At 41.0% G+C, this 22,298-nt stretch overlaps 1 pseudogene; it reads right to left on the minus strand.

Annotated features, from left to right (window-relative positions):
• Nucleotides 1–21,441, minus strand: part of LOC100066179 (glyceraldehyde-3-phosphate dehydrogenase-like) — a 39,122-nt pseudogene extending 17,681 nt beyond the window's left edge.
• Between the last annotated feature and the right edge of the window lie 857 nt (nucleotides 21,442–22,298).

Below are 22,298 nucleotides of genomic sequence, written 5' to 3' on the forward strand. Positions count from 1 at the left end.
GTAGAGATTTGGTGATTGTGTCACTTGTTGGCTGACATCTGAAAATTATTGGCAATGTTTTAGGCATATTTTGCTTTAACAAGTAAGAAAATGCTTTAATTGGTGCCCTTTATTTACAATTTTTGTCATTCATGTACACGGAAAATTCCAACATCTTCCATGTTCATAATTTCTGGGAGTTTGGCAGCATACCAGACCAGCAACTGTTTTAATAGAGAGAAATCTCTTTTCTCATTCAGCAAACATATTTCACTGCTTGGAAGATTTCTCTCTATTAATACTACATGGTAAATCTTAATATTGTCCTTATAGTTTATGAGCTATTCCTCTCATAATTGTTTTTTCTATCACCCCACTTTTTTAAGAGTTGGTCAACATTTAATGAGCGCTCATGTATGTCAAATTCCATATTAAACAGGATTGGGTTTACTCAAGGGTGATAAAAAACAGATACAATCTTTGTACACTATGTGTTATTATTTTTGAAATCAGAATTTCTTAATTTCATCAGGGTGACTTGGTTGCCTTTATTTTTTTATTCTGGTAAAGTACATACATCATGAAATTTGCCATTTTAACCCATTTTAAGTTACAGTTCTGTAGGATTCATTACATTCACAGCGTTGTGCCAAAATCACCACCATCTATTCCAAAACCTTTTCATAACCCCAAGCAGGAACTCTGTAACCACCAAATAATAACTTCCTATTTCCTTTTCCCTTCAGTCTCCAGCAACTAGGATTCTACTTTCTGCCTCTATATATTTGTCTAGTCTAGGTATTTCATATAAGTGGAATCATAAAATATTTGTCCTTTGTGTCTAGCTTATTTCACTTAGTATGTTTTCATGTGGTATCATGTATCGGAACTTCATTTGTTTTTATGTTTGAATAATATTCCATAATATGTATGTACCACATTTTGTTTGTCCATTTATCTGTTGATGGACGTTTGGGTTGTTTACCTCTTTTGGCTATTGTGACTAATGCTGCAATGAACATTGGCACACAAGTATCTGCTTGAGTCCCTGCTTCCAATTCTTATGGGTATATACTGAGAAGTGGAATTGTTGGGTCTTATGGTAAATCTATGTTTAACTTTTTGAGGAACCACCAAACTGTTTCCCACATAGACTGCACCATTTTACATATTCACCAGCAATACACAAGGGTTCCAATTTCTCCACATCCTTGCCAATGCTTGGTAGTTTCCATTATTATTATTGGTAGTAATAGTAGTAGTCAGTATTGACATCTTGGTGGGTGAAGTGGTATCTCACCATGGCTTTGATTTGCATTTCCCTAATAGCTAGTGATGTTGAATATATATATTTTTTAACTTATTTGTTATTTTTTTTGCAGGGGAAGATTTGCCCTCTGTTAACATTTGTTGCCAATCTTCCGCCTTTTTCTTCCTTTTGTTTTTCTTCCTAAAGCCCCAGTACATATTTGTGTATAGTTGTAAATTCTTCTAGTTCTTCTATGTGAGCCACCACCACAGCGTGACTACTGACAGATGAGTGGTGCGGTTCCTTGTCCAGAACCAAACCTGGGCCACTGAAGTGGAGCATGCCGAACTTTAACCACTAGGCCATCAGGGCCAGCTCTGAACATATTATGTGCTTTTCAGCCACTTATATATCTTCTTTGGATAAATGTCTATTCAGTTCCTTTGCCGATTTTTTAATTGGGTATTTTGTTGTTGAGTATTATGAGTTTATTATATATTTTGGATACTAGACATCATATATCAAATAGATATATGACTTATAAATATTTTCTTCCATTCTGTATGTTGTCTTTCACTTTCTTGATAATGTCCTTTCATGCATAAGTTTTTAATTTTGATGAAGTCCAATTTATCTCCTTTTTCTTTTGTTTCTTGTGTTTTTGGTGTCATATATAAGAATCCATTGCTAAATCAGAGGTAATGGAGATTTACTCCTATGGTTTATTTGAGGAGTTTTATAGTTTTACATCTTACATTCAGGTCATTTACCCATTTTGAGTTAATTTTTTGTATATGGGATGAGGTAGTGGTCCAACTCTATTCCTTTGCACATGGGTATCCATTTGTTGAAGAGATTATTCTCTCCCCATTGAACAGTCTTGGCATCCTTGTCCAAAAACATTTGGCCGTAGATACATGGATTTATTTCTGACCTCTCAATTTTGTTCTACTGGTCTATGTGTCTGTCCTTATGCTACTACCACACTGCTTTGAATATTGTAGCTTTGTAGTGAGTTTTGAAATCAGGAAGTGTGAGTCCTCCAACTTTGTACTTTTTCAATATTGTTTCGGCTGAGACCTCTTGCTCTTCCATATGAATGTGAGGATTGGCTTTCCAATTCCTGCAAAAGAGGCCATTGGCATTTTGACAGGGATTGCATGGACTCTAGGTTTGGGAAGTATTGACATCTTAACAATGTTAAGTCCTCCAGTCGATGAACACAGGATGTCTTTCCAGTTTTTTTTAAAATGTTCTTTTCTTTTTTTGAGCAATGTTTTGTAGTTTTCAGAGTAGAAGTCTTATATCTCTTTGGTTAAATTTATTCATAAGCATTTTATTCTTTCTGTTGCTATTGTAAATGGATTTTTAAAAATTCATCCCTTTTGAGTATACAGTGTGATGAGTTTTAGTAAATTTATACTGCTATGCAACCCTCACCACAATCTAGATTGTACAGTTAGAACACTTGTATCAGCCCAGAAAGTTCCCTTGTGTCTATTTGCAGTTAAGCACTGCTCTAACCCCCTATCCCAAGCAGCCTCTGATCTGTTCAGTTTATAGTTTTTCCTGTTCTGGACTTGTAATATAAGTGGGTACTTACATTTATATAAAATGCATTTAGGGGGCCAGGCTGGTGGTGCAGTGGGTAAGTTTGCAGCCTCTCCTTCAGCAGTTAGGGGTTCACAGGTTCGTATCCTCGGCGTGGGCCTACACGCTGCTTGTCAAGCCATGCTGTGGCAGGTGTCCCAAATATAAAGTAGAGGAAGATGGGCCTGGATGTTAGCTCAGGGCCAGTCTTCCTCAGCAAAAAGAGGAAGATTGCCAGTAGATATTAACTCAGGGCTAATCTTCCTCAAATAAAAAAAAAAGCATTTATAAGAAACACACCATCTCCTTCTCTTTTTCCTTTTTTTCTCTCTCTCACCCAGGACACAAACATATACACCTTCATTTGTCTAAATCCAGGCCTCCCAAATGACCTCACCTCTTACGGCATCAACTAGTTACCAAGCGAGAAAATCTTGGCTCATCCTCATGTCAGAGGAAGATGTCAAGAGCCAGGCTAAGCAGAGCAGGTTCTGAGTGGGCTAGATCTTGAGAAAATACCAATGTATATGTCTGATCCTCCAGGCATCTGCAGCTTATGAGTATGTGCTTAGTTTCTGTTACATAAAGCCATTGCAGAGAGAGACTCAGTATGACTGAGGACTGCTATGGGTTCCTTTACTTTATTGAAAACCCCAAATTATAGACATTGTTTGACCACTGCTTAGAATCTGTTAGAAGCTGCTGTACATGGTTAGCTCATTAGAATATAGTCTTGCTGTGGGCGAGGTTCAAAAACTTTAATTTTGTGAAATGTGAAGTTGCATTATTGCAAGTGCATGAAATGAAAATAGGGGCTGAGCGGAGGATGGGAGCCAATCACCAACTGCCAATACTGGATTCAAATACAGCCACACAGTCCAAACCTAAGCCTTCTGGAGGGTGGCCCAGGCATCGTAGTAACTACACAGCTTCCTATACTCCACTTTCCCTGGTAGCCTTTGTTGACTCTCCCTTTGAATCCCCTAGACACCTTATTTGTACTTTTGCTCAACAATTCTCCTAAGGAGGGCCAATCCAAGGCTAACAATGACTCAAAGTGCTTTCATAGTTCAGATAAAAAGCTCAGTTACTTTAACCTACTTCTCTCAGCCAACTACAAAGGCAATGCAAGGCTCAGATGTTACTAGGAGTTTCTGAGCACTTTGCTGTTCAAAAGAATAAGAAGACCAGGTTTCTTAGAATCCAGCAAAGCCTCTTATCCTGTGGTTTATGAATTGTTCAAAGGGTGGGAGATGGGGTAGTACTTTTGGTTGAGATGAGGGGCAGAGAGGCTGGAAGTTTGATTTGTTTGAAATTAATGGGGGAAATATTGAATCAGAATTCATTTGAGTTATTGTTGTATCCTTGTCAGCTCTCAAGGATACAACAAATATTTACCAAGGACCTACTATGTGCCAGGCACTGTTTTAGGCCCTAGGGATATAGCAGTGAACAAAACAGACAAAAACCTCTGCTCTTCTTTCATTCTAAGGGGAGAAGACATAATAAACAAAATAAACAAATGAAATGTAAGTCCTAGATGAGGAGAGATGATCAATGCCTTCAATCTGAAATAGAGTGGCCATGGAAGTCTTCACTTAGAAGGTAGAAAGTGAGTAAGGAGCTGAAAGAGGTGAAGGAGCAAATGATGCTGGCAGCTGAGGGAATGAGCAGGCCAGGCAGAAGGAACAGCCAGGGCAAAGGCCCTGATCTGGGAGTGAGCCTGGTGTGAGTAACCTGAAAGAGCCAGGGAGGGTAGAGGGGAGAGCGAGAGAGAGAGAGAGCAGGAGGAGATGGGGAAGAGGGCAATCAGGGAGGGAAAAGATCATGTGGGGCCTTGTAGGCCTTTATGATGACTTTTGCTTTTTCCCAGAGTGAGAGGGGAACCATTAAAGGATTTTGAGCAGAGGAGGGACTAGATCTGATTTAAGCCTTGACTTTTTTTTTTCTCTGGCTGCTCTGTTGATTGCATGGGATAAAATGCTTAACGTCCTGCTGGGCACATAATATGCATTCTGTGAATGTTTATGTTTTGCTGTATTCCAAATGCATGCAAGTTATCCTTGAGTTGAAATTTGGAACATTTCCCCACATAACTCTATGGCCCTGAAGTGGCACCTTCTTTAACATATGGATAGGTTGAGAACATTTAGACATTCACTTACTTACCAAATTGTTATTAATGGGTGTCTACAATGTGCCAGGCACTGCTTATTTCAAGCAGTGGGGAAACAGTGGTGAGTGAATAAGCTAGAAAAAGTCCATGCCTCGATGAGGCTTTCATTCAAGTGATGGGGGGGAAGAAAGTGAACAAATAACATATAAATAAACAAATACATTATATGCCAGGTAGTGATAAGTGCTAAGAAGATAAAGTAGGTAAGTGTGGGGCCTCCCACACTTTTGTGAATTTTGCCCCCAGGGTCTCTGCAAGGTCCTCACAGTGAATATCAGAGAAAAATCCCCTCGTGCTTCCAGCAAGGGGAGGGTAAAAGGAACCATTTGGAAAGAAATATACCTGAGCATTCTGTTCTTCCTAACAAGATCTGCTCTCAGGAGAACTATTTAAGCAGAGACAATCTGCTGGTGTTTTATCAAAGCCTAAATGATCTGGGGGAAGGGAAATACGCAGCCCCAGCTGGGTCTAGCCTTCCATGTGCGAGAAGGGAAATACACAACTCCAGCCCACTCTAGCCACCCTGCCCACTAAAAGGGTAGGGGGAAATTGAATAGCATGTGTGAAGTTCAAAGTCCAGAGGCAGAGGCTCACTAAAAGGCTGAGACCTAATTATAGGACTATAAAATGCTTCCCCTCTCCCCACCACTTATCACCACCTTACTGAAACCTCATTTACAGGGGTTCATTTTACTCAGTATATTGTGTCCAGCTTTCAACAAAAAATTACAAGGCATACTAAAAGGCAAAAACACAGTTTGAAGAGACAAAGCAAGCATCAGACCAGACTCAAATGTGGCAGAGATGTTGGAATTATCGGACTAGGAATTTAAAATAACTATGATTAACATGCTAAGGGCTCTAATGGAAGAAGTAGACAGCATGCAAGAACAGATGGGTAACGTAAGCAGAGAGATGGAAATTCTGAGAAAGAGCCAAAAAGAAATGCTGGAGATAAAAAAACACTGCAGTAGAAATGAAGATTGCCCTTGATAGGCTTATTTAGTAAACTGGACATGGCTGAGGAAAGAATCTCTGTGCTTGAGGATATCTCAATAGAAATGTCCAAAACTGAAGAGCAAACAGAAAAAGTCTGACGAAAAAATCCCAGAACACAATATTTAAGCACTGTAGGACAACTACAAAATCTATAACATATATGTAATAAAAACACCAGAAAGAGAAGAAACAGAGAAAGGAAGAGAAGAAATATTTGAAATAATAATGACTGAGAATTTTCCCAAATTAATGCCAGACACCAAACCACAGATCCAGAAAGTCCAGTGAACATCAAGCAGGATAAATACCAAAAGAATTGCACCTAGGCATATTATTTTCAAACTACAGATAATCAAAGATAAAGAAAAAATCCTGAAAGAAGCCAGAGGGAAAAAACAGCTTACCTATAGAGTAGCAAAGATGAAAATTACATCTGACCTCTCCTCAGACATCATGCAAGCAAGAAGAGAGTGGAGTGACATATTTAAAGTGTTGAGAGAAAAAAACGCCAACTTAGGATTCTGTACCCTGGGAAATTATCCTTCAGAAGTGAAAGAGAAATAAAGACTTTCTCAGACAAACTAAACCAGAGAGTGCTTTGCCAGCAAACTTGCCCTGCAAGAAATGTTAAAAGAAGTTCTTCAGAGAGAAGGAAAATTACATAGGTCAGAAACTTGGATCCACATAAAGAAAGGAAGAGCTTTGGAGAAGGAATAAGAAGGTAAAACAGAATCTAATAAGTGGATATGAAACGTATCAGCATCTGTATGACGAAGGTACTCACAAGGGGTGGGGTCAATCTTTGCTGTTTGAATGACAAGATGGGTAAATGACGAAGTGGCTTGTGAGCAGGCACAAACAGAAACTAATTTAAGACAACTGCATCTGATTTCCCTACTCACAACTTTATTCATGTTGTCATTGCCTTACTTGGAACTCTTCAAGGGGTGCCAATTGCCAATGGGAAAGTCTACACCTCTCAGTCATCTCCATAATCTACCATTCCAAACTCATCTCTTATTGTCTCCCAGACTCTCCACTTCAGACTGTCATTAAATGTTGAATTTAGCAATCCACTTTCCTTTGGATGGTCCAGAATGCCTTCTCCTCCATTATTTCACACCACTCCTTCAACCCAGAACACAGCAGAATCATTACAAACAAGAGGAGCCATGTGGAGGCAAACATTTTAACTCTGGCACTTAGCCACAGAATCTAGACAATGAAGCTCTCGTAAATTTCAGAGGCCATCAATCATAGCATGTCACCTCCTTGCCAAAAGTATTCAATGCTTCCTATTTCCTAGGGAATAAGATATCAGATCTTTAGACTGGTAATCAAAATCTTCCAAGATACAACCCTAAAATACCTTTCCAAAACCATCTCCTGTTACATCGCCTCCAGCCCATATATTTTACTTACACTCTGCTGGAACTTGTCTTTGTCATTTCTGTTCTTTGCTCAAGCTGGTCCCTATTCCTGGAATGTCCTTTTCCTCTTTATCCATCCATCAAATTCTGAGGTTGAAAGAGGCTCAGTAACTTGCTCAAGGTCACAAAGTTTGGGTAAATCTCACTTTTTCCAAAACTTTTTTAGGTCAGGATCAATCTTTTCCTCCCCAACACTTTTGTAATACTTTAATCCCAGTACTTATCAAACCCTACCTTGTTTTTTAATTATTTATATATAGGAAGAGATTGGTGGATAAGCAAATGGCTCCAGAATTACACAGCCTAGGCTCAAAAACTGGCTCTGTACCAAACTATGTGCCTTGAACAAGTAACTGGACCTCTCTGAGCCTAAGTTTTGTCACCTGCAAAGTTGGACATAAGAAAATTTCTACCTTTCAGAATTTTATAATAATTTACTTCACAATTGAAATGGACTTTTTCGAACTTGTATTTCCTTTGGCTCTTAACCCAATGTCCCATAAACGATATAGCTCAAAAAAACCCTGACTGAACTAAGTACTCTGCACATTTTGAATCATGTTGTTAAAAGAAATTCTTCAGAGAGAGGGAAAATGATATAATTTTCCTTTTTAATTTTTAATTATTATATTTCATTTCTTCTCAAGTCACAGTGAAACTTTGGGGTTCCTTCCCTTCTTAAAATCAGTACTTGTTCCATGAATAATAGGCATCTTAAAAACTTTTCATTTTTCCTTCTTCTTCTCAGGGGCATGATACTTTTTTACAGGAGCAAATGGTACCATGAGGAGTACGAGAATTTCTGTCAGGAAGGGTAGAAGTCATTTCCACGTGGGAGCTTTCTGGGATTGAAGAAGGAAGGTGTTTACTCAGAAGCTGTCTGGTTTCAGGAGGAAATCCAAGTGGTGTTTTCTAATATGGGGGAGGGTTTGCCTTTCCTTGCTTATTTAAGGAAAAAAGAAGGGAAAGAAACTTGTTTAAACAGGTTCTTAGAGAATTGTTTTCGCCAAGTGAATGTTCTACGTGGTATACTCGATTTGTTATAGGAGATTTAACAGGGACAAAGACTTTCGCTAGTTCTTGAGGAAGCTCTGTAAGTAATGCACATGAAGGGTAATCATTGTGCTTAAAGAAACTGGCATGAATGGGGTTCAGATTGAGTAGTGAGAAATGCACCAGAGTTGGGTTCGCGCCTTGATTCTGCTCTTTACAAGTTGTATGATTTGGGGAAATTCTCTAAAACTGTTTTCTTACTTCTAAAAGTGGAGATAATTACACTTGTCTCAACTATATCACAGACTTATTATAAGAATCAAGGGGGAAATGAATTTTGAATCATTTGTGAAGAATATAATGATATAAAATAAGAAGTACTATAAAGCTGAAATTTGCATGATTTTAACTGTCACAAATTCCATTTGGAAATAGATGGAATATAATAAATAAATAAATAACGGCTACACACAGCTGAAGAAAGAATAGTATACGATTACTTAACAAAACGATATAATTTGTAGTTTTGGTTTGTAACAAATATGGAGTTATAAGATATTTAAAATATCTAAATTATTAATTCATCTTGCTGGCAAATATTTTAGTCATTTTTTTGACAGGTGGCAATAGGTCATATTCATAAAGATGTTTTCATTGAAGAGTGACAAATGGTGTATCCAATTTACTACAGCTTTTGAAGGAGCTCATAACCACAATTACAGGTTATGTTATGGCCAGGTGTATGTAGCATTCGACTGCCAAATTTTACTCTTTTATAAAATAGTGCTATGTGAGTTTAAAATTTGGAAGATTACATACAGCCTTGAGCTAGTTGGAATTTTTTCTGCCATCAGGAGTATATATTAATAAGATTTGAAGATTCTGAGATTAGAATATTAGTATCTTCCAATATTATTAATTTACCAGTATGAAGCTGTGATAGGAAGCCTCTGAATGACACTCCCTCTCCCCCCACACACGCACAATGATCTCTGCCTCCTGGTTCACACCCTTGTGTAATTCCTTGTACGCGGGCTGGACTCACTGGCTTACTTCTAAAGAATAAAATACAGCAGAAGTGGTGGATATCATATTGAGATTAGGTTATAAAAAACTGTGGCTTCCATCTTGGCCACACTCTCTCTAGCTCCCTCTTGGATTGCTCACCCTGAGGGAAGCCAGTTGTCTTGTCATGAGGCAGCTCTATGAAAAGGTCCATCTGGTGAGGGATTTAAGTCTGCTAATAAACACGTGAGTGAGCCTGGAAGCATCTTCACTCCCCACCCCTGTTCACTTCACACCCTCGGATGAAACTGCATGGCCAGCCAACAGCTTGACTGCAGTCTCATGAGAGTCCTTAAGTCAGAGTCACTCGGCTAAGCTGCTCCTGAATTCTTGACCCACAGAAACTGTGTGGTAATAAATACGTGTTTTTCTGAGCCATTTTGGGATAGTATGTTATACAGCAATAGAAAACTAATACAAAGCCTCATTTATCTTCTATCCATCAAAATTAAAAGATATATTGGGCCAGCCCCGGTGGCCTAGTGGTTAAGTTCAGCACACTTTGCTTCAGCGACCCAGGTTCAATTCTCAGGTGCAGACCTACAGCCCTCTGTTAGTGGCCACGCTGTGCTGGTGGCCCACATACTAAAAAATAGAGGAAGACTGGTGCAGATGTTAACTCAGCGTGAATCTTCCTCAGCAAAAAAAATCAATAAAATAAAATAAAAAGTAAAAAAATAGAAGATATATGTTTAAAAATAAATATCGCCATTAATAACAACAAAGGCTTATTAAAACCAAGTAGTGCGAGACAATGACGTGGAATGGGGAGAAGTTAGACATTTTAAATTAGGGAATATGAGACCTCTAGAGGTTATAATCTTAGGAGCTTCCATGAAAGGTAGGGGTGCTGTTATCTCTATAGCATCTGGTATATTATCAATGCATTATGCCTGTATCAAACTGCAGTGATGTTGCAAACTTTCAAACTTTAGACTAAAACTTTCAGAGGCAGAGAATTGTAAATAATGGGATGTTAAAAATGAGACTTTCACTGGCTTGGTTTCAGCTGAGCTCCCCAAAGCTGAAGGCAACACAATAGTGTCAAGTGTCCCCAAGATGGTGGAGGGTTCTGGTTCACCCACGCAGGGCATCTTAAGACAGCTGATCACCTATACTTACTTTTTCGAGACTGAATTTGAATAATGTATCCTAGAAGGAGGATTTTTGGGGGGATAATTTTTAGTGTGCTGGGTATTCCAACCCCACAAGCAAGGAAAGAATGGGCTTCAAGTCAAGGAAGAAGAGTTTGAAGAGAACCACTTGAAGAGCTGGGGGTTTGGGGTCACGGGCAGTAGTGTCTGACTCTTGCCAAGGGATCCAGAAGTGAGAGAACATGGCTGGAACTGCTCCTGCCTTGTAGTGGAGTGAAGACAGGATGCCTTGAGGGTCAGCTGCATTTCCACTATGTTCTTCTAGGAGCTGGATTTGAAGGCAGCTGGCCTGGGATTTGCTTAAATGCAACTCTCCCTAAGAGGCCTACTTAGAGGGGTAATGTGACCCAGGCAGAGGTGGTGGACAGGGGAGGCCCAGGGGTCATGAGCAACTAGGGGGAGTAGGAGGGCAGATCTCTGAGGGGTCTTCAAAAGCTCACCATGACAGAAAGCGCCTGCCATCCAGAGAGCCCAGCAGTAGGATCACAGCAGCCCAAGTGAGTGAGGCTGTGTCCTTGTCCTGAATCCCCTCTCCCTGGACCCAACCTTGCAGAGGTATAAACAGCAGTTCATTAGTGGGGAAGCAGAGGGAGTGAGGAAAGAGAAAAGAAACTGACTATACCCTCACTCCTGCCTTCTGGCTTGGGCCAGGTCCAAACTAGAGAAGAGAAGAAATCTTAATTGGATAAAAATCTAGAGTTCTGATTTTTATACTAGACTAGATGAGAATTATATGATTATTAAATGGACTTTATTTTTTAATGCCCAAACAAGGGGCTTTTCATTTATTTTCTAAGAATGACTAAGAAAGCCATGGAACATGCCCGTGATTCCATCCTCAGGCAAGGAAAAATAAGACCATGAAGTGGTTTGAAGGGACAGAAGAAGAAAGAATAAAGTTATTTTATGCTTATACCCTGCCAACTCCAGCTCATTCAAGATGACTACAAGCGTTTATGGAAAGAAGGAAGGGAGCGTCCTGCTGCAAGGAACCCGCCTCTAGCTGCAGAGGATGTATGGATCACTGAAGATAAGAGTTTCCCAGTGATGTCTTAGATATCTTCCACTTGCCTCCCCCAAGGTTCAGGCCCAACAGAGAACCCTGGGAACACCAATTCCCTGGCCTCACTCAACAGCTGCTAAGGAAATTTACCTCCTTGAGTAAGAAGGATTCTGGTTCCAGGAGGGCCAGGACTCTCTCCAGTTAGTCCAGAATCTTATAAGTCTAAAGCCCACATCCACGTTTTCAACAGCGTTTCCACAAAACGTGACATCTGCAAGATCTAAATAGGCATTGCCAAGGAAAAGAGGGTTCCATGGTCAAAACGTTTGCAAAATGCTAAGTTAAAACAAAAGAGTTACCTTTCCTTTAGGACTTCTCAGAGCCTTTAATAAGCTAAGGTATGCTCGTCGTGTTTGTCTAAGAAGAGACTACATTGTACAGCATTTCCTGCAGCTTCCTTCACTGCAGAACATTTTCCTTAATTCCCAGGAAAACACCTTAGGAAACACTGACTCTTGTACCTGAGAATGGTACTAATCAGATGACCCACAGCTGCTGGAAAGTGTGGATTACGGTCCTGTGCTATCAGGGCAACCGTTTCCTTGGCACCCTCCTTGGTTCTTAGACCAACCCCCTTGAGGTTTCTGCTTTTCTCATCCAGTCTCCGACGTTGTCCTGCCTTCCTCCCTCTGGCTCCATGACTTCCCTCTACTTTTGTCCCTTACTGTATACCTACCCAAAGTTGATGGAGTGTTCTCTGACGCAAGCCCTGTATCACTGTGTCCTGGAAGTCTCCTCCAGCCTGCTGGGGCTTGCAAAGCCTTGAATTAAGGAGAAATTTCATCTCCCCAAATATCATATGTTTATGCGAGATATATTGCTGGAAATTCAAGCTCTAGGGGATAATCTAAGCTTTCACATTAAATCCCCGCTTAAACATGTCCATGTCTCCCCTTGCTCTTACTCCACACTCCAGCCAGCGTGGTCTGACCCTGGTTACCTCCTAAGTCTCACTTTTTGCCCCCTCCAACCCTGTTCTCCAAACTCTAGCCACATTCATCTGTTTCAGCTCTTCGCAAGCACTCTCTCTTCCTCTTTCTTTCCCTCCATCTCCAAATACCATCACCACGGGGATAAGGGCTTCAACATGCGAATTTTGGGGAGACACAATCAGTTCATAGCAGTCACGCAAACTACCCCTGATATGGTATGGGAGGGGACTGCATGAGATTGCGAATACTAGGAAGCAGAGATCTTGGGGGCTATCTTGGAGGCCGGCTACCACACAGGCAAATCCTCTCCTCCAGCTGGCCCCTTATGGCTCCCAGTTCGGCTCCTGGGCTTCTGGAGCAACCCGCCCCCGCCATCGTCACTGGAGGTTGTCTGCTCTTCCAAGTGACCTTTTGGTGAGACTTGCTATTGCAAACCGGCTCCCTTCTGCAGGACTATAGGTCCCCCATATAGTCCCTGGGAAATATACATCTTTGCCTGTAGTGGCTAGAAGCGCCGCTCACTCCCAGTGCAGTGCCCTCCTCCTCATCCTGTCAGCATCAGCCAGACTCCGGCCTTTGGCTTTCACAGGTGTGTTTTAGAAATGAGCCTCTGTGATCTCTAACCCCATGGAAAGTTGGCAAGTTCTTTGAGTGGTCCTCTAGAACTCCCATTCTCACTTAGCTTAAGGTGAAGAAGAGAATCCCTTTGTCTTCCTGTTTGGAGGTGGGTATTGGAAATTTGCTGTACGCTGAAAATTTCTCCAAAATATTCCACTTTCTCTTTCTTTCCTTTAATTTTTATTGAGGTAACATTGGTTTATAACATTATGTAGATTTCAGGTGTACATCATTATATTTTGAATTCTGTGAAGCCTGCATCATGTTCACCACCCAAAGTCTAATTGCCATCCGTCACTGTACACCTGGGCCCTTTTACCCCTTTCGCCCTCCCCCCTCCCCACTTCCCCTCTGGTAACCACCAAACTATTCTCTGTGTCTATGTGTTTGTTTCTTATCGTTTTTTTATCTTCCACGTATGAGTGAAATCATGTGGTATTTGGCTTTCGCCCTCTGACTTATTTCGCTTAGCATAATGCCCTCAAGGTCCATCCATGTTGTCACAAATGGCAAGATTTCATCTTTTTTATGGCTGAGTAGTATTCCGTTGTGTATATATACCACATCTTCTTTATCCATTCATCCACCAATGGGCACTTAGGTTGTTTCCAAGTCTCGGCTATTGTGAATAACGCTGCAATGAACATAGAGGTGCATATATCTTTTTGAATTAGTGTCCACTTTTCTCCAGCCTCTTCTACCATGACTCTTTTATAACCTGAGGGTGACTAATGCCAGTTTTTTAATCTGTCCACATACCCTGCCAAGGGGACTGTAGCAGACGATTTCGGTGCCCTGCCCCTTGGCCCTCATGGCTGCCCACTCATGATGTCCTACTGTTAGTGCCTTTGACTCTTTACCTGGGGGAACATGATCAGCCTGGGAACAGGAAAATTCAGGATGCCTTGAAGTTAACACTCTCTGGAGAAGTCATCAACCAATGATGAGTGGGAGCTGGAGATTACATTACCCAACTTCCTCAGCTGGGACCACTCTGAGGCATATTCTACACTATCTCCTAGAAGTCCCCAGTGGGACTGAGCTGTAGTTGAGTGCGGTGGTAACCTACTTATTAACACACCCTAAATTGACTTCCTACCCTTCTCTGTCTCACTTCTGTGCTCCTCCTATGGATGCTTCTTGGAATTACTTCCCAAGTAAACCATAGTCCTAGGGTCTACAACAGGAAGAACCCAACTTCATGGGAGTGTGACCTGTGAAATGCTTGTATCTGGTTTAATGCTCTGCTGTTGCCATCTTGAAATTATTAATAATTTTTTAACAAGGAGCGCCATGTTTTCATTTTTAGCTGGGCCCTGCAAATTACATAGTCAGTCCTGAACCCAACCTAAGACAGTGGTCTAACACTTTCATCTAGGATCGAGGTACTTGGTACCTATTGTATTATTCCTAACCTTTGGGCTTATAGTTCATGATTCTATTACAAATGCATGATTGAGAATTCAGAGAACAGCTGGGTTTTACTCTTTTGTAAAGAATCACACTTGATTTTGTGCTATGTGATTTTCAGTGGTTATCACATACTTGGTTTGTGATTATTCCTTAAAGTTCAAAAGAAAGCTAATTATATTTGTAATGTGTTATCATTAATGCTCCACCAGGCCTGTGTTCATTATTGTAATTCCACAGACTTTTATTTCCGTGACTTCTTATCAGTTTTCTCAGCCTTTTCAGTCAATTTCTAAACACGTGGAGGCATTTTACATGGGAATAGTCAGTTGGCTCAGATTCCTCTGTTTCTCTTCAGATTTGTATTAATATAGACTCCCAATCCATAAAAATCTGTTCTCATGAGGAAGTGATTAAAAGAAATATGGGAGAATGTTTCTGTGGAGCTGGGCCTGCTCTGAAAGACAAAATATGTAGCTTAAAATTCAGATTTAGGCAAAAAGAGGGGATCCTTCTCTTTTGTTATTGTTTGGCCAAGCCAAAGCATTTCATACCTCAAGGGGGCTGTGTTTTGAATTAACGGGGAATCTCTTCCCTCCGAGTCAATACACTGTTCAAGAAATGTTTCTACTTTCTAAAGATAACATCAACATACAGCTTTACCCTTTTCATTCACCCCATAATGATCAAATAAGATAGTTTCAGCCTCTTCAACTAAAAATATCCTCCCAATAGAATGTCCAAACATCAAGAAATTATTGAATGCAGGTGGAAAGTGGAATTTGAACTCTCTAAACTTAAAATAGAAAAAACGAGATTTCTGCAGGGGAGGGAAGGGTGGGCCACATGACCCTAAGCTCCCTTCTAACACCAAAATTACAGTTTTTATTCTAGGTAGTGGATTAATTATTATGATAAGTGAATCTCATTTTATTCACACTTGATCTTGTTGTGTAATGATACGTTTATTGGCAATGAATATGAATAACGATGACCATTGATGTGCCAGTCATCTGCCACAAGCATTCTCTCATTCCTTTAAAGTAGATACTAATGCTCCCATGCTACAGATGACAAAAGTGAGGCTCAGAAGGTTTAAATAACTTACGAGAAGGCACACACTGAGTGGTGTCTAGATCCATCTGTCCATGCTCTCATGCACTAAGTTATATCACTTGCTGTTGGAGAGAGAATTTCACCATCTGAGGTGTCATTTAAAAGCCTTGTTACAATAATCTTCCCCCAGCTTCATTTCTTAGGAGTCCAGTCTAGTTTCCATCGGGCCTTAACTTTCTACTAATTTTAGAGTCAATTGGCTGGTCAGGAAAAGCACAAGCAGCAACAGTTAAAAGAACTTTGGGGAAATAATGTCTTTGGAAGAAATCTGCTGCAAAGTAACGTGCTGACTTAGCCATATGGAAATGGTTGATGGAGGTCTCTGCGGTAGATGCAGCTTTGCACTTTTGGTCTAAACACTGTATTATTTCTTCCCTCCTTGCCTTTGCTCACATTCTCCCTTATACAAGCCCCTTTCAACTGGTCGCTCCTATTCACCCCTCTTAACCTCTGTGTAGACATCATTTCCTCCAGGAAGCCTTCCCTGCCCTCTCCCACTGCCCAGTCCTGGGTTGGGTCACTGTGATTAATCAGTGCTCCACAGTGCTTCCCAAACTCATTGTGCATAAATCATAAATCCAGAACTATTAAAACAGACTGTCTAGTGATCTGCTTCTCCCACTGGACTCCCACTGGGAGTAGGTGTGATACTTTATCCATCTTTAACCTTTGCAGAGTTGCAGCTTACCAAACCTTTGTGGAATGACTTTCTGACTGGCTGACTGCCTGGTGGAACACAGGATCTCCTTCCCAAGAACCGTGTCTGCCTGAGCCTCTCTTAAGCGGAGGATGAAGAGGAACAGGCATTGACTGCACAGAGCTCAGAAAGTAGAACTCTTCTTGGTGAAGGAAAATGACAGCTGATCCAAGCTCAAGTGTGATCTGAAAGGAAAATTTGCTATCAGACCCCACCCTTGGACTTGGCTAGTTCTTCCTTATTTGAGGGTGTGTCACTCCCTTTTGTCAGATCTCAGACTCCATAAGGAGGAGTTATTTGCGTCTATTTTAAATGATGAAAGAAGTAGGTGCCCTGAGGGACTCTGAGCCTGTTATTGAGTGAAGGGCTTTCATTACAGACATAATGGCATCTTGGTATAATGGACTTCAATGAATACAGGGCCTGAAGTTGTGAATATGAGACAGCCATTTGACTTTCATCAGCTCTTCATCCTCTAGGCTTTACTGACAAATGCAAAAATAGACAGATTCCGGGAGTTGACACAGCAGTGGGCTTTCTGTTAGTAGTGGATTCAAGTTCCAGTTTCTTGGAGTTCTTAGACAAGTCACTTAATGTTGCTCAGTCTCCCGTTGATCAACATTAAAGTAGATATTATACCTAATTTTGTAGTACTAGTGTAAAGTTTAAGTGACATAATTTATAAACAAGATACCTAAAAGGAAATCATTGATAAATGTTTCCTTCTTTGCCTCCATACTTGTTTAGGTCAAGATCATTCACTTGGTGGCTTATCTCTGGCAACCCTCCTTTGAAGACCCCTTTTTCAATCCTCAGTGGTTTAAGAATCACCTGGGATCCTTATTAAAAGGCAGCTTCCTGGCCCCACTCCCAGCGATTCTGGTGCTCTGGGTCTGGGTTACCACCCGGCAAGTTTCATTTTTAACAGCTGTCCCAGGTAATTCTAGGTCAGGTGGACTTCCAGAAACATGATTTGAAAACTAAAGTCTTTCTTTATCTTAGCACTACATCAGCAACAGCCCAAAGAAAAACCCCTTTAAACCAAAATATTTAATTACATTATGTTACCACACCAGGTTCGTTTCTGCCCGCCACCTGGAAAGCCAAACACCAAGACAAGGAAGGTGCAGCAGAGAGAGGGTTTTAATCATAAGGCAGCTATGTTTGGAAGCAAGAGTATGTGTCTCAAATCCACTTCCCCGAAAACAGGGACTCACGGATATATATGGGATAGCTGGCAAGGTGGTCTGAAATGTGGAGAGAGGTGATTGGAGGTGGGGAGAGGTGAGGTTCTTGATCGGCACAAGTGTAGTCAGACTCCATGCCTCTTTATAGGAAACATGCTCACAAAATGGCGGCATTGGCATGATCTGAGGGTGGAGTTTTTAGCCTCTTGAGTCAAAAGGTCGCATATTGGATATCTGTGCAGGCCCAGTTGATGAGTTGGTGGTCTCAACTTGCCAGGAGTGGCCAAAGGGGTTCTAATTCCTGAAGAACAGCTCAAACACCCATTACCATGGTGACCCAGACCCTATGGAGATGTTATCTATAGGAACCTAGTGGGAGTCAGATAGCATATTCCTGAGCAACACACTTAACAATGGGTGGGTTAAACAGCTAAGAGCTATAATCAGTAATTGCAAAAAAGAAATAAATATTTTAGTTCCTAGCTACTTAATCATCAATGGCTGTTTGCAGTTTTCACATACTCTGTCTTGAGAAGTGTTGAGAAAAACAGGCAGTAAGCTGGGGAGGTGGTAGAGGTGATGGTGGAGGATGGGGAAAGTTGGCATTTTTCATCAGTCTGTGGAGTATGCTGTCCAGACCCCTTGGGGAGAGGTGAACAGGGAGAAATGGAGCAGATGGCTTATACTGGAAGTGAGGATGCAGGAAGGGAATCTGATGGGGCTGGAGAGCTTCCAGCTTATACCAAGTCAGTGCTTTGAAGTAGAGCTTTATTGTCTTACTGTAAGGGCTATAAATTCCTTCTACATCAGACACATTCAAATGTAAGCATCAATACTCATACATATCCCTAAGCCAATGTGAGATACTTTGTGATCACCAGCGGTTGGGGTTGCTGAGTCCCTGAGGCTTCATTAGAATAGAAAAGTGAGAGGTGAGTAGACATCTGCTCTTCCTGCCTCTTGCCAAACCCCCACTGAGGCCTGCAGTAGACGGGGCCTTGGGCTGCCTCACCTTCTCAGGCGCTCAGCAGGGCATTTTGCCAAAGGACATCTGGCAGGGGCTCCCCAAAAGGCTGATAACTAACTAGGTGTGGTCTATTCCTGGAATTTCTCTCTTATTTTCCACTCCCCCCGCTTTTGGAACATCATTGGAATTTGGAATTCACTGCCTTTCAAGAAACACAATATGTTTCAGGGTTCTCTTGCCCTATGCAGCTTCCTCACCTTTGTCCTGCCGCCACCTAGTCACTAGTACAGAAGGCAAGTGGTTTTCTCAGCTCTACATCTAATCAACATTTTTTAAAAAAAATTGTGGTAAAATACACATAATATCAAATTTACCATCTCAACCATGTTTAAGTGTACAGTTGATCAGTGTTAAGCATATTCATTGTTGTACAATCAATCTCCAGAACTCTTTTCATCTTGCAAAACTGAAACTCTGTACCCATTAAATAACAGCTCCCCATTTCTCGCTCCCCCAGCCCCTGGCAACTCCCATTCTACTTTCTGTCTCTATGGATTTGACTGCTCTATGTACTTGATGCTTAAGTGGAATCACACAGTTTTTGTCTTTTTGTGACTGGCTTATTTCACCCAGCATAATGTCCTCAAGTTTCATCCATGTTGTAGCACGTGTCAGAATTTCCTTCCTTGTGAAGGCTGAATCATATTTCATTGTATGTATTTACCACATTTTGTTTATCCATTCATCTGTCGATGGACACTTGAGTTGCTTCCACTTTTTGGCTATTGTGAATAATGTTGCTATGAATGCAAGTGAACAAATATCTATTCAAGACCCTGCTTTCAATTCTTTAGGGTATCTGCCCAGAAGTGGAATTGCTGGATCATATGGTAAATCTATTTTTAATTTTTCGAGGAACTACTATACTGTTTTCCACAGTGGCTGTACCATTTTACATTCCTGCCTGCAGTGCACAAGGGTTCCAGTTCTTCCCTATTCTGACAACACTTGTTATTTTCTGATTTTTTGACAGTAACCACCCTAATGGGTATGAGGTGGTATCTCGTGGTTTTGATTTGTATTTTTCTAATGATTAGTGCTGCTGAGCATCTTTTCATGTGCTTGTTGGCAATTTGCATACCTTCTCTGGAGAAATTCAACAAACGTGTTTTGGTTGTCTATGGGATGCCTGTCCAAGAGCCGTTTCCTCTTGTCCTCCTGCCTGACCTCTGATTTCATTTCTCCCTGATGTGTTTCAGGGATACGTTGTGATTAATCTAAGTGAGTGCTTTTTAATCCTGGCTGCACATTAGAATTGCTGGGGATAGCTTTAAAAAATATCCATGCTTGGGCCTCCTCCCCAGGCCAATTAAAAATCAGAATGTCTGAAGTTGGTCCAGGGCATTGGTATTTTCAGAAGTTTCCTACTTAGCTCCAGATATCCAAATACACTGCCAGGAGTATGAACCACGGTTTTATACCAAACATGGTGGTCCCATTCCTCTTGCAGTGATTGAGTTAGGATTGGTCATATGTCTTGGTTCTAGTCAATGTGATAGGATGGCTTCTAGGAAAGAGTTGCTTTTTCCTAAAATATGACCTGGTACAGGGTGGGAGGTGGGACGGAATGGTTTCTCTTCTTCCATTGAGTATGACTCTTAGAACTAGGGCAGTGCTCTTGCATCTGTGAGAGCAGTTGTGTCAAAGCAGGAAGATGTAACTGAACATGGGTAGCTGATGAAGTTATTGAACTTCTGGCTTGACCCACCTTGGAGCCAGCCCACTTCAGGAATTCTGATATAAGATCATAAATGTCCTTCTTATTTAAGTTGTTTTGAGTTGGGTTTTCTGCTGCTTGTGGCTGAAAGTATCCCAACATTACACTTACTGTGTGCTGGGAATTTCAGGAAGGCAGAGGGCCACCCATACGGAGTATCTGTTATGATAGAAGAAAGGAACAGAGACATTGTCTTGAACAGACTTAAACCCTGGATTCTCATGTTGAAAGTCTGAAGCTGTACTGTCCAAGCGTTTTAGGCTTCATTCAGAACCCAGGTAAGACAGGAAACCAGGAGAGTTGGGAAGGCTGTGCCATCAATAGCCAGAGCAGAACTGGAGGCATTCTGAACTTAAATCTTGTCTCTGCCTCAACTTGCCCTTTGGTGCAGCCCAAGTCCTTAAATCTGGGTCAGTTACAGAATTTGGATGCACCATGAAAAGCGAAAGAAGTTGGGTACATAAGAACATTCTGAGTCCAAACCACATAAGTCTTTAGAGATTAAATTTAACACCTTGATGTGATACCTGAGCCCAAACGAGTAACTTATTTAAACTAAGGGCCAGCCAGGTAGTACTTATCAGGCTACCTGATTCTCAGGTTTGCAGTAGGAGTAATCTTATTTAGCCTCTTCTTTCCTGGATCTAAGTACTATCAGATCAGGCATCATTTCTGCTACATTTCCTTCAATTACACCTGTAGCAGTGGCTTATGAGTAGGCAGCAGATAGCACCACTTACTGAGTCCAAAAAGCGAGGCTGGTTGAGGGGGTACACGGGATATTCTGTCGGTTGGTCACAGTTCTCTGCCTGTGTGCCAATTAGAGCATACGTTCAGAACTGACACATCCCAAGGTACAGCAAAACTTTCAAAAATGAAAAATGATCAGCTGCTAGCTCACAGCACTGTGTGACAAGAACCAGCCATAGGAAGGTCTGATTCAATATAAAATAGTGAAAGGGTTTGCGTATGTCTCTAGGAAAGTCATTGAAGTAGAAAATACTAAAAGCATACTTACCATCAGCTTTTCAGAATCCATTTTCTGATTTATTCTTATAGATAGGATCAAAATTTGAAGTGAACATTAATGAGTATAAAGTTTATCCAGATCTCCACTTGTCAATACTTCGTACCTGACCTTTGAAATTGCTTGTTTGGCTTTGTGGCCTCTATAGTGAAGCCAAAGGCCTACATGAGTATCCTTGAAATTCCTCAAAAGAGAAATTTGCATAAAGTGCACCTCAGTCTCAGTTTGAATGTGAAAACTGTTAGGGAAAGAAGTGTGAGAGGGATAAAAGTCATGGGGTGTTCAATTAATTGGATCAGCATTAACGTTGGTTAATCAAACACCTTTTCACTGACACAAGCAGCACAGTGATGCTCCCAACTCTGCCATTAGGTCTGTGAAGAGCTTTGAAAAGAAGGAGATTTTGAGTGTGAAAACTGTGAATGAAGATAAATCCAACCCATGTGCAAAATACATTCAAAACTACTGCTAGAATTTTGAGACGCAAGGCAAAAGTAGAAAACACAGAAGAATACTTTAGAAAGATAAAAGACAGCCCCATACTCAGTGATATTTGCTGCAACTCTTAATAAAGGAGGCTGATTCTTCCAGTCAAAATATAATGCTATCCTGGACAGAGTGTCAGCTTGTCAGGAGAGAAAAGACTAAATGCTGAGTTGAGACAGATCTGCTCATGAGATAATTGAAGTCAGGAGAGGGGCTTCTGATGATCGGGTAATTTGCAGAGAGGTTCTGCTGCCAGGCTTGTGACTGGAAAGATGAGGAGGACTCAATGAGTAGAATAGTGGCTTTTGTGGCACTTATGGGCAAGCCCTTGAAGGTATCTGTACATGCTGCTTTTTTGCACAAGCCTACCTTGGGGTGTGGGA

The sequence above is a fragment of the Equus caballus genome, chromosome 20 (genome assembly GCF_041296265.1).
Source record: "Equus caballus isolate H_3958 breed thoroughbred chromosome 20, TB-T2T, whole genome shotgun sequence".
Classification (NCBI taxonomy): Eukaryota; Metazoa; Chordata; class Mammalia; order Perissodactyla; family Equidae; genus Equus; species Equus caballus.